Genomic DNA, 10599 nt, shown 5'->3' with positions numbered 1-10599 from the left:
GAGAGGAGACCCCCTGGTATTACATGGTGCTGACAGTATCTCAGAGGAAGAGGAGACCCCCTGGTATTACATGGTGCTGACAGTATCTCAGAGGAAGAGGAGAGGAGACCCCCTGGTATTACATGGTGCTGACAGTATCTCAGAGGAAGAGGAGACCCCCTGGTATTACATGGTGCTGACAGTATCTCAGAGGAAGAGGAGACCCCCTGGTATTACATGGTGCTGACAGTATCTCAGAGGAAGAGGAGACCCCCTGGTATTACATGGTGCTGACAGTATCTCAGAGGAAGAGGAAGAGGAGACCCCCTGGTATTACATGGTGCTGACAGTATCTCAGAGGAAGAGGAGACCCCTGGTATTACATGGTGCTGACAGTATCTCAGAGGAAGAGGAGACCCCCTGGTATTACATGGTGCTGACAGTATCTCAGAGGAAGAGGAAGAGGAGACCCCCTGGTATTACATGGTGCTGACAGTATCTCAGAGGAAGAGGAGACCCCCTGGTATTACATGGTGTTGACAGTATCTCAGAGGAAGAGGAGACCCCCTGGTATTACATGGTGCTGACAGTATCTCAGAGGAAGAGGAGAGGAGACCCCTGGTATTACATGGTGTTGACAGTATCTCAGAGGAAGAGGAGACCCCCTGGTATTACATGGTGTTGACAGTATCTCAGAGGAAGAGGAGACCCCCTGGTATTACATGGTGCTGACAGTATCTCAGAGGAAGAGGAAGAGGAGACCCCTGGTATTACATGGTGCTGACAGTATCTCAGAGGAAGAGGAGAGGAGACCCCCTGGTATTACATGGTGCTGACAGTATCTCAGAGGAAGAGGAGAGGAGACCCCCTGGTATTACATGGTGCTGACAGTATCTCAGAGGAAGAGGAAGAGGAGACCCCCTGGTATTACATGGTGCTGACAGTATCTCAGAGGAAGAGGAGAGGAGACCCCCTGGTATTACATGGTGCTGACAGTATCTCAGAGGAAGAGGAAGAGGAGACCCCTGGTATTACATGGTGCTGACAGTATCTCAGAGGAAGAGGAGACCCCCTGGTATTACATGGTGCTGACAGTATCTCAGAGGAAGAGGAGACCCCCTGGTATTACATGGTGCTGACAGTATCTCAGAGGAAGAGGAGACCCCCTGGTATTACATGGTGCTGACAGTATCTCAGAGGAAGAGGAGACCCCCTGGTATTACATGGTGCTGACAGTATCTCAGAGGAAGAGGAGAGGAGACCCCCTGGTATTACATGGTGCTGACAGTATCTCAGAGGAAGAGGAGACCCCCTGGTATTACATGGTGCTGACAGTATCTCAGAGGAAGAGGAGACCCCCTGGTATTACATGGTGCTGACAGTATCTCAGAGGAAGAGGAGACCCCTGGTATTACATGGTGCTGACAGTATCTCAGAGGAAGAGGAGAGGAGACCCCCTGGTATTACATGGTGCTGACAGTATCTCAGAGGAAGAGGAGAGGAGACCCCCTGGTATTACATGGTGCTGACAGTTTCTCAGAGGAAGAGGAGAGGAGACCCCCTGGTATTACATGGTGCTGACAGTATCTCAGAGGAAGAGGAGAGGAGACCCCCTGGTATTACATGGTGCTGACAGTATCTCAGAGGAAGAGGAGAGGAGACCCCTGGTATTACATGGTGCTGACAGTATCTCAGAGGAAGAGGAGACCCCCTGGTATTACATGGTGCTGACAGTATCTCAGAGGAAGAGGAGACCCCCTGGTATTACATGGTGCTGACAGTATCTCAGAGGAAGAGGAGACTCCCTGGAATTACATGGTGCTGACAGTATCTCAGAGGAAGAGGAGACCCCTGGTATTACATGGTGCTGACAGTATCTCAGAGGAAGAGGAGACCCCCTGGTATTACATGGTGCTGACAGTATCTCAGAGGAAGAGGAAGAGGAGACCCCCTGGTATTACATGGTGCTGACAGTATCTCAGAGGAAGAGGAGACCCCTGGTATTACATGGTGCTGACAGTATCTCAGAGGAAGAGGAGACCCCCTGGTATTACATGGTGCTGACAGTATCTCAGAGGAAGAGGAGACCCCTGGTATTACATGGTGCTGACAGTATCTCAGAGGAAGAGGAGAGGAGACCCCTGGTATTACATGGTGCTGACAGTATCTCAGAGGAAGAGGAGAGGAGACCCCCTGGTATTACATGGTGCTGACAGTATCTCAGAGGAAGAGGAGACCCCCTGGTATTACATGGTGCTGACAGTATCTCAGAGGAAGAGGAGAGGAGACCCCTGGTATTACATGGTGCTGACAGTATCTCAGAGGAAGAGGAGAGGAGACCCCCTGGTATTACATGGTGCTGACAGTATCTCAGAGGAAGAGGAGAGGAGACCCCTGGTATTACATGGTGCTGACAGTATCTCAGAGGAAGAGGAGACCCCTGGTATTACATGGTGCTGACAGTATCTCAGAGGAAGAGGAGACCCCCTGGTATTACATGGTGCTGACAGTATCTCAGAGGAAGAGGAGACCCCCTGGTATTACATGGTGCTGACAGTATCTCAGAGGAAGAGGAGACCCCTGGTATTACATGGTGCTGACAGTATCTCAGAGGAAGAGGAGAGGAGACCCCTGGTATTACATGGTGCTGACAGTATCTCAGAGGAAGAGGAGACCCCCTGGTATTACATGGTGCTGACAGTATCTCAGAGGAAGAGGAGAGGAGATCCCTGGTATTACATGGTGCTGACAGTATCTCAGAGGAAGAGGAGAGGAGACCCCCTGGTATTACATGGTGCTGACAGTATCTCAGAGGAAGAGGAGACCCCCTGGTATTACATGGTGCTGACAGTATCTCAGAGGAAGAGGAGACCCCCTGGTATTACATGGTGCTGACAGTATCTCAGAGGAAGAGGAGACCCCCTGGTATTACATGGTGCTGACAGTATCTCAGAGGAAGAGGAGAGGAGACCCCCTGGTATTACATGGTGCTGACAGTATCTCAGAGGAAGAGGAGAGGAGACCCCTGGTATTACATGGTGCTGACAGTATCTCAGAGGAAGAGGAGACCCCCTGGTATTACATGGTGCTGACAGTATCTCAGAGGAAGAGGAGACCCCATGGTATTACATGGTGCTGACAGTATCTCAGAGGAAGAGGAGACCCCCTGGTATTACATGGTGCTGACAGTATCTCAGAGGAAGAGGAGACCCCTGGTATTACATGGTGCTGACAGTATCTCAGAGGAAGAGGAGAGGAGACCCCCTGGTATTACATGGTGCTGACAGTATCTCAGAGGAAGAGGAGACCCCCTGGTATTACATGGTGCTGACAGTATCTCAGAGGAAGAGGAGACCCCCTGGTATTACATGGTGCTGACAGTATCTCAGAGGAAGAGGAGACCCCCTGGTATTACATGGTGCTGACAGTATCTCAGAGGAAGAGGAGAGGAGACCCCCTGGTATTACATGGTGCTGACAGTATCTCAGAGGAAGAGGAGACCCCCTGGTATTACATGGTGCTGACAGTATCTCAGAGGAAGAGGAGACCCCCTGGTATTACATGGTGCTGACAGTATCTCAGAGGAAGAGGAGACCCCCTGGTATTACATGGTGCTGACAGTATCTCAGAGGAAGAGGAGACCCCCTGGTATTACATGGTGCTGACAGTATCTCAGAGGAAGAGGAGACCCCCCTGGTATTACATGGTGCTGACAGTATCTCAGAGGAAGAGGAGAGGAGACCCCTGGTATTACATGGTGCTGACAGTATCTCAGAGGAAGAGGAGAGGAGACCCCCCTGGTATTACATGGTGCTGACAGTATCTCAGAGGAAGAGGAGAGGAGACCCCCCTGGTATTACATGGTGCTGACAGTATCTCAGAGGAAGAGGAGACCCCCTGGTATTACATGGTGCTGACAGTATCTCAGAGGAAGAGGAGAGGAGACCCCCTGGTATTACATGGTGCTGACAGTATCTCAGAGGAAGAGGAGACCCCCCTGGTATTACATGGTGCTGACAGTATCTCAGAGGAAGAGGAGACCCCCTGGTATTACATGGTGCTGACAGTATCTCAGAGGAAGAGGAGACCCCTGGTATTACATGGTGCTGACAGTATCTCAGAGGAAGAGGAGAGGAGATCCCCTGGTACCACTACTGGTAATAGGGAATAGGGAATAGGGAATAGGACCAGGGCCCTATTCCCTATATAGTGCACTACTTTTGATCAGGACCGTATTCCCTATATAGTGCACTACTTTTTACCAGGACCCAATTCCCTATATAGTGCACTACTATTGACCAGCTCCTATTCCCTACATAGTGCACTACTATTGACCAGCACCTATTCCCTACATAGTGCACTACTCTTGACCAGCATCCTATGGCTAGGTAGAGACATGTGGCTATAAGAAGACTTCACCCAGAAACCACATGGTCATTCAGGGGCTTGTGTACTGTAAAACCATTTGACTAAACAGGTTAAGATGAGTACGATGTATATATTTAATATTTACATGGAACAGTCATTAGTCACCCACACACACAACAAGTCAGGCATGTCGATACACAAGTAGACAGTAAGCAAGTAGATGGCAGTCTCCAGATTCAGTCTGCAGATTCAGTCTCCAGATTCAGTCTGCAGATCCAGTCTGCAGATTCAGTCTGCAGATTCAGTCTCCAGATTCAGTCTCCAGATCCAGTCTCCAGATCCAGTCTGCAGATTCAATCTCCAGATTCAGTCTGCAGATTCAGTCTCCAGATTCAGTCTGCAGATTCAGTCTCCAGATTCAGTCTGCAGATTCAGTCTCCAGATTCAGTCTCCAGATTCAGTCTCCAGATTCAGTCTGCAGATTCAGTCTCCAGATTCAGTCTGCAGATTCAGTCTCCAGATTCAGTCTGCAGATTCAGTCTCCAGATTCAGTCTCCAGATTCAGTCTCCAGATTCAGTCTCCAGATTGAGTCTCCAGATTCAGTCTGCAGACCATGTTCTGATGGAAATTCTGAATGATGGCAGGGACCACAGAAACCACCCTAGACCACTAGACCACCCTAGACCACTAGACCACCCTAGACCACTAGACCACCCTAGACCACAGAAACCACCCTAGACCACTAGACCACCCTAGACCACTAGACCACCCTAGACCACAGAAACCACCCTAGACCACTAGACCACCCTAGACCACAGAAACCACCCTAGACCACTAGACCACCCTAGACCACAGAAACCACCCTAGACCACATCTACCACCCTAGACCACAGAACCCACCCTAGACCTCATGTACCATCCTAGACCACAGAACCCACCCTAGACCCCATGTACCACCCTAGACCACAGAACCCACCCTAGACCACAGAACCCACCCTAGACCACATCTACCACCCTAGACCCCATGTACCACCCTAGACCACAGAACCCACCCTAGACCACAGAACCCACCCTAGACCACAGAACCCACCCTAGACCCCATGTACCACCCTAGACCACAGAACCCACCCTAGACCACATTGGCCGAAGTTGTAAATAAGAATTTGTTCTTACTAACTTAACCTGCTAAATCAAGTTGAATAATATAAACAAGCAGGATAACATAGATAACATAGAAGAGCAGCATTTAGTGGAGCCAACGATACAGTGTTTTAATGGAAGGCTTCAATACAGTACAAAGCCCACTATGCATAGATAACATAGAACAGCAGCATTCATTACAATGTAATCTCACAACTAAAACCCGTATTCTACACCTTTTTTTTTCCAGACCCTCAGAAAGCTTCTGGTGAAGCAGGCTGACATTCAGCGGAGCTTTCAGTAGTTCGATACGATTGGCTTAGAGCAGTGAAACAGGAAGACCAGTGTGCTCCTGTAAATCAAACAGGTTTTGATCATAACAACAGTAATATGATAATGAAAATATATTAATTAAACGTTAGAAGGACATTATATTATTATAATTATACATTACATAATTATACATTACATAATTATACATTACATAATTATACATTACATATTTATACATTATTATAATTATACATTACATAATTATACATTACATAATTATACATTACATAATTATCATTATAACATCGTTTGGTTTCATTTCTAATGACACCCATTTTTACTACAATTTTTTAAAATTTGTTTATAATTTTATAAAAATGATGCTGCTTAATTATAATGTGTATTATAATCGTCAGTCCGTCTTGATGGTTGTTGGGTCTCTCAAAGCATTATAATGTGTATTAATACTGTCGTTATGATAATCGTCAGTCCGTCTTGATGGTTGTTGGGTCTCTCAAAGCATTATAATGTGTATTAATACTGTCGTTATGATAATCGCCAGTCCGTCTCGATGGTTGTTGGGTCTCTCAAAGTAAGGCAGTATGCTGGAAGGAGGAGGGGGATCACGTACGCTCGGACCATTCACCCTTGGCTTCACTCAGCGACTACCCCTTTGAAGGATCTGTTCTAACAGTTTCTGTAAAGAGGAAAGAGAGAGCGCACATCACACATTGAGCATCTATTACTGTGGGCTATGCTATATATCACAGTCATATTCCCCTGTGAAACCCCATAGACTCCCTCCAGAACCCTCCAGAACCCTCAGAACCCTCCAGAACCCTCCAGAATCCCTCCAGAATCCCTCCAGAACCCTCCAGAACCCTCCAGAACCCTCCAGAACTAAACGAAGACTAAAAACTAAAGTCAAGAGAAGTCAACTCCCCACTATCTCTCTGCTTCAGATGGGAATCGATAGCCTTGTACCCATCCAGACATCCAGGCAGCCATGTCCACAGTCAACGGCCTGTTTTTTGGTACCACATTCAGGCTGTCTAGTCCAGTATCTATTGAAGCAGAGGAGACTGAGGCTATGGCCTGGGTCCCTGGTTCCCTGTTTTTTCTCAGCCTGCAGCAGAGTAGCATGGGTGGAGACTGGGTATGGCTATGTGTCTGTCTGTCTGTCTGTCTGTCTGTCTGTCTGTCTGTCTGTCTGTCTGTCTGTCGGCTCTGTCGGCTCTGTCGGCTCTGTCTGTCTGTCTGTCTGTCTGTCTGTCTGTCTGTCTGAGGGCTCTGTCTGCCTGTCTGTCTGTCTGTCTGTCTGAGGGCTCTGTCTGCCTGTCTGTCTGCCTGTGGGCTCTGTCTGTCTGCCAGCCATCAGCTGTACGATGGCTTTGCGGTGTGATTGCGACTGTGTACCTCTCTCTCTCTTTCTCTCTCTCTCTTTCAAGGCCTTTTTGTTTGCCTGTGGACACTGGGCTCATACACCGAGAGAGAACAATGAGTCTGTTCATTGACAGCCATAACCAGACAGAGAGAGGAGAGGACAGGAGGACCCAGTGGCACCCAGAGACATTGCATTTTCTAAAGGGAAATATCATGAATAACCCTATGCATAACAGCCTAATGAACAGCAACAACAGCAACAAAACATAGAGATGGAAACATTTCACGCTTCAGTGGATCTTTGCGAGAGGATCCACAACAAGCTAAAAGTTGCTCCTCTCTCTCTCTCACCAGTAGACAACAGTAAAAACAATACAACAATGTGTTAGAGATTTTCAGCTTCAGACTCATTGGATTTGTGACTTTAATGTCAGCATTGACGTGTGTGTTCAAAAAAAAATAATCACGCCGCAAGTCATTTGATTTCCTGGTCTTGTGAAAAAAGGAGTGGTTGAAATGTAAATATATGTGAACAGGGCCCTCTGGTGGTCACAGCAGGCAGCACGTGGTGTTGTGCTCAACTGGGGACAAGCAGTGTTTTCAGTTGGTTAACTATGGAAGGACACGAGACCGAGGAACAAGTAGTGTTTTCAGTTGGTTAACAGAAGGACACGAGACCCAAGGACAAGCAGTGTTTTCAGTTGGTTAACATGGAAGGACACGAGACCCAGGGACAAGCAGTGTTTTCAGTTGGTTAACATGGAAGGACACGAGACCGAGGGACAAGCAGTGTTTTCAGTTGGAAAACTATGGAAGGACACGAGACCGAGGGACAAGCGATGGTGGTCATTTTGTTCAGTTTAAATATCTGCATCTCTAGTCCTACAAAAACCAATTACATGAATATGTCCCTTGACAAAAGGAAATACATAATCTGTTTACTAGTCAGGGAAGAATCGATGTAAACCTGAGTATTAATCACCTCTGATGAAAGGGTTCCAGTTATAGGCTTCCCAGGCCTAATCCTAACCAGGTATAGGCTTCCCAGGCCTAATCCTAACCAGTTATAGGCTTCCCAGGCCTAATCCTAACCAGTCATAGGCTTCCCAGGCCTAATCCTAACCAGTCATAGGCTTCCCAGGCCTAATCCTAACCAGTCATATGCTTCCCAGGCCTAATCCTAACCAGTCATAGGCTTCCCAGGCCTAATCCTAACCAGTCATAGGCTTCCCAGGCCTAATCCTAACCAGTCATAGGCTTCCCAGGCCTAATCCTAACCAGTCATAGGCTTCCCAGGCCTAATCCTAACCAGTCATATGCTTCCCAGGCCTAATCCTAACCAGTCATAGGTTTCCCAGGCCTAATCCTAACCAGTCATAGGCTTCCCAGGCCTAATCCTAACCAGTCATAGGCTTCCCAGGCCTAATCCTAACCAGTCATAGGCTTCCCAGGCCTAATCCTAACCAGTCATAGGCTTCCCAGGCCTAATCCTAACCAGTCATAGGCTTCCCAGGCCTAATCCTAACCAGTCATAGGCTTCCCAGGCCTAATCCTAACCAGTCATAGGCTTCCCAGGCCTAATCCTAACCAGTCATAGGCTTCCCAGGCCTAATCCTAACCAGTCATAGGCTTCCCAGGCCTAATCCTAACCAGTCATAGGCTTCCCAGGCCTAATCCTAACCAGTCATAGGCTTCCCAGGCCTAATCCTAACCAGTCATAGGCTTCCCAGGCCTAATCCTAACCAGTCATAGGCTTCCCAGGCCTAATCCTAACCAGTCATAGGCTTCCCAGGCCTAATCATACCTATTACTACCTAACAACGAATCTTAAAAATAAAAAAAATACACATCAAATTTTAGCCTCCTCTTTCCCATGCTTACAGTTCTGGTTTTAATCACAGTGAGCTTGAACCCAAAACGAAAATACTGAAATGTCAATCCACCTTTGCATCACTCCCGGCAACGCGAGGCCATTACCTTCTGACAGTAATTTAGCTGTAGAGGACATATCTATGTTACAGCTTCAGGTCTTTACTGTAAGACATTAATGGAAATGCTGTGGCCTTTTACAAGGTAATGGAGCGTGTAGGACAGAGGTGTAGCTGTGTGTTAAACTAGTTCATTGTTTTTATGGCTCATAGACTCATTAATGGGCTGTTAGTTCAGTTCATTGTTTTTATGGCTCATAGACTCATTAATGGGCTGTTAATGAAGTTCAATTCACTATAATCACTATAATCCCTACTGTAATCACTATAATCCCTACTATATCACCATAATCCTACTATATCACTATAATCCCTACTATATCACTATAATCCCTACTGTATCACCATAATCCTACTATATCACTATAATCCCTACTATATCACTATAATCCCTACTATATCACTATAATCCCTACTATATCACTATAATCCCTACTATATCACTATAATCCCTACTGTTTCACTATAATCCCTACTATATCACTATAATCCCTACTATAATCAATATCATCCCTACTGTAATCACTATAATCCCTACTATATCACTATAATCCCTACTATATCACTATAATCCCTACTATATCACTATAATCCCTACTATATCACTATAATCCCTACTATATCACTATAATCCCTACTGTTTCACTATAATCCCTACTATATCACCATAATCCTACTATATCACTATAATCCCTACTATATCACTATAATCCCTACTGTATCACCATAATCCTACTATATCACTATAATCCCTACTATATCACTATAATCCCTACTATATCACTATAATCCCTACTATATCACTATAATCCCTACTATATCACTATAATCCCTACTATATCACTATAATCCCTACTATAATCAATATCATCCCTACTGTAATCACTATAATCCCTACTATATCACTATAATCCCTACTATATCACTATAATCCCTACTATATCACTATAATCCCTACAGTATCACTATAATCTCTACTGTTTCACTATAATCCCTACTATATCACTATAATCCCTACTGTATCACTATAATCCCTACTGTATCACTTTAATCCCTACTATATCACCATAATCTGTACTATATCACCATAATCTGTACTATATCCCTATAATCTGTACTATATCACTATAATCCCTACTGTAATCACTATAATCACTACTGTATCACTATAATCCCTACTGTATCACTATAATCCCTACTGTTTCACTATAATCCCTACTATATCACTATAATCCCTACTATATCACTATAATCCCTACTGTATAAGTATTACTATACATTCACCAGCATAACCAACAATAGTAAACAGTTACTGCAGCAACCAATCAATTAACAGAGAGAGAGAGACATTCCGTATTTCCAGACGATCTGACCTTTTTGAAGAGATCTGCTCTCAGCCTGTTAGTCAGGAAGTCCTCCCTCCTCTTCTCTTCCTCCTGTTTCCTCCTCACCTCTGGCAGATTGTTA

General features: G+C 45.8%; 1 long non-coding RNA gene across 1 annotated transcript in view; it reads right to left on the bottom strand.

Annotated features, from left to right (window-relative positions):
* Nucleotides 1-4457: 4457 nt before the first annotated feature.
* LOC129842529 (uncharacterized) overlaps nucleotides 4458-10599 on the bottom strand; it is an 11377-nt gene continuing 5235 nt past the window's right edge. The window contains exons 3-4 of the long non-coding RNA XR_008757616.1: nucleotides 10506-10599; nucleotides 4458-6458 (exon numbers count right to left, since the gene is read on the bottom strand). The exon at nucleotides 10506-10599 is cut by the window's right edge and continues 6 nt beyond it. This is a non-coding gene — a long non-coding RNA (uncharacterized LOC129842529). The remainder of the gene's footprint in view (nucleotides 6459-10505) is intronic.

The sequence above is a fragment of the Salvelinus fontinalis genome, unplaced genomic scaffold, assembly GCF_029448725.1.
Source record: "Salvelinus fontinalis isolate EN_2023a unplaced genomic scaffold, ASM2944872v1 scaffold_0048, whole genome shotgun sequence".
Classification (NCBI taxonomy): Eukaryota; Metazoa; Chordata; class Actinopteri; order Salmoniformes; family Salmonidae; genus Salvelinus; species Salvelinus fontinalis.
Note: the sequence above shows the minus strand (reverse complement) of the source record. Positions and strands in the feature narration are given on the sequence as shown.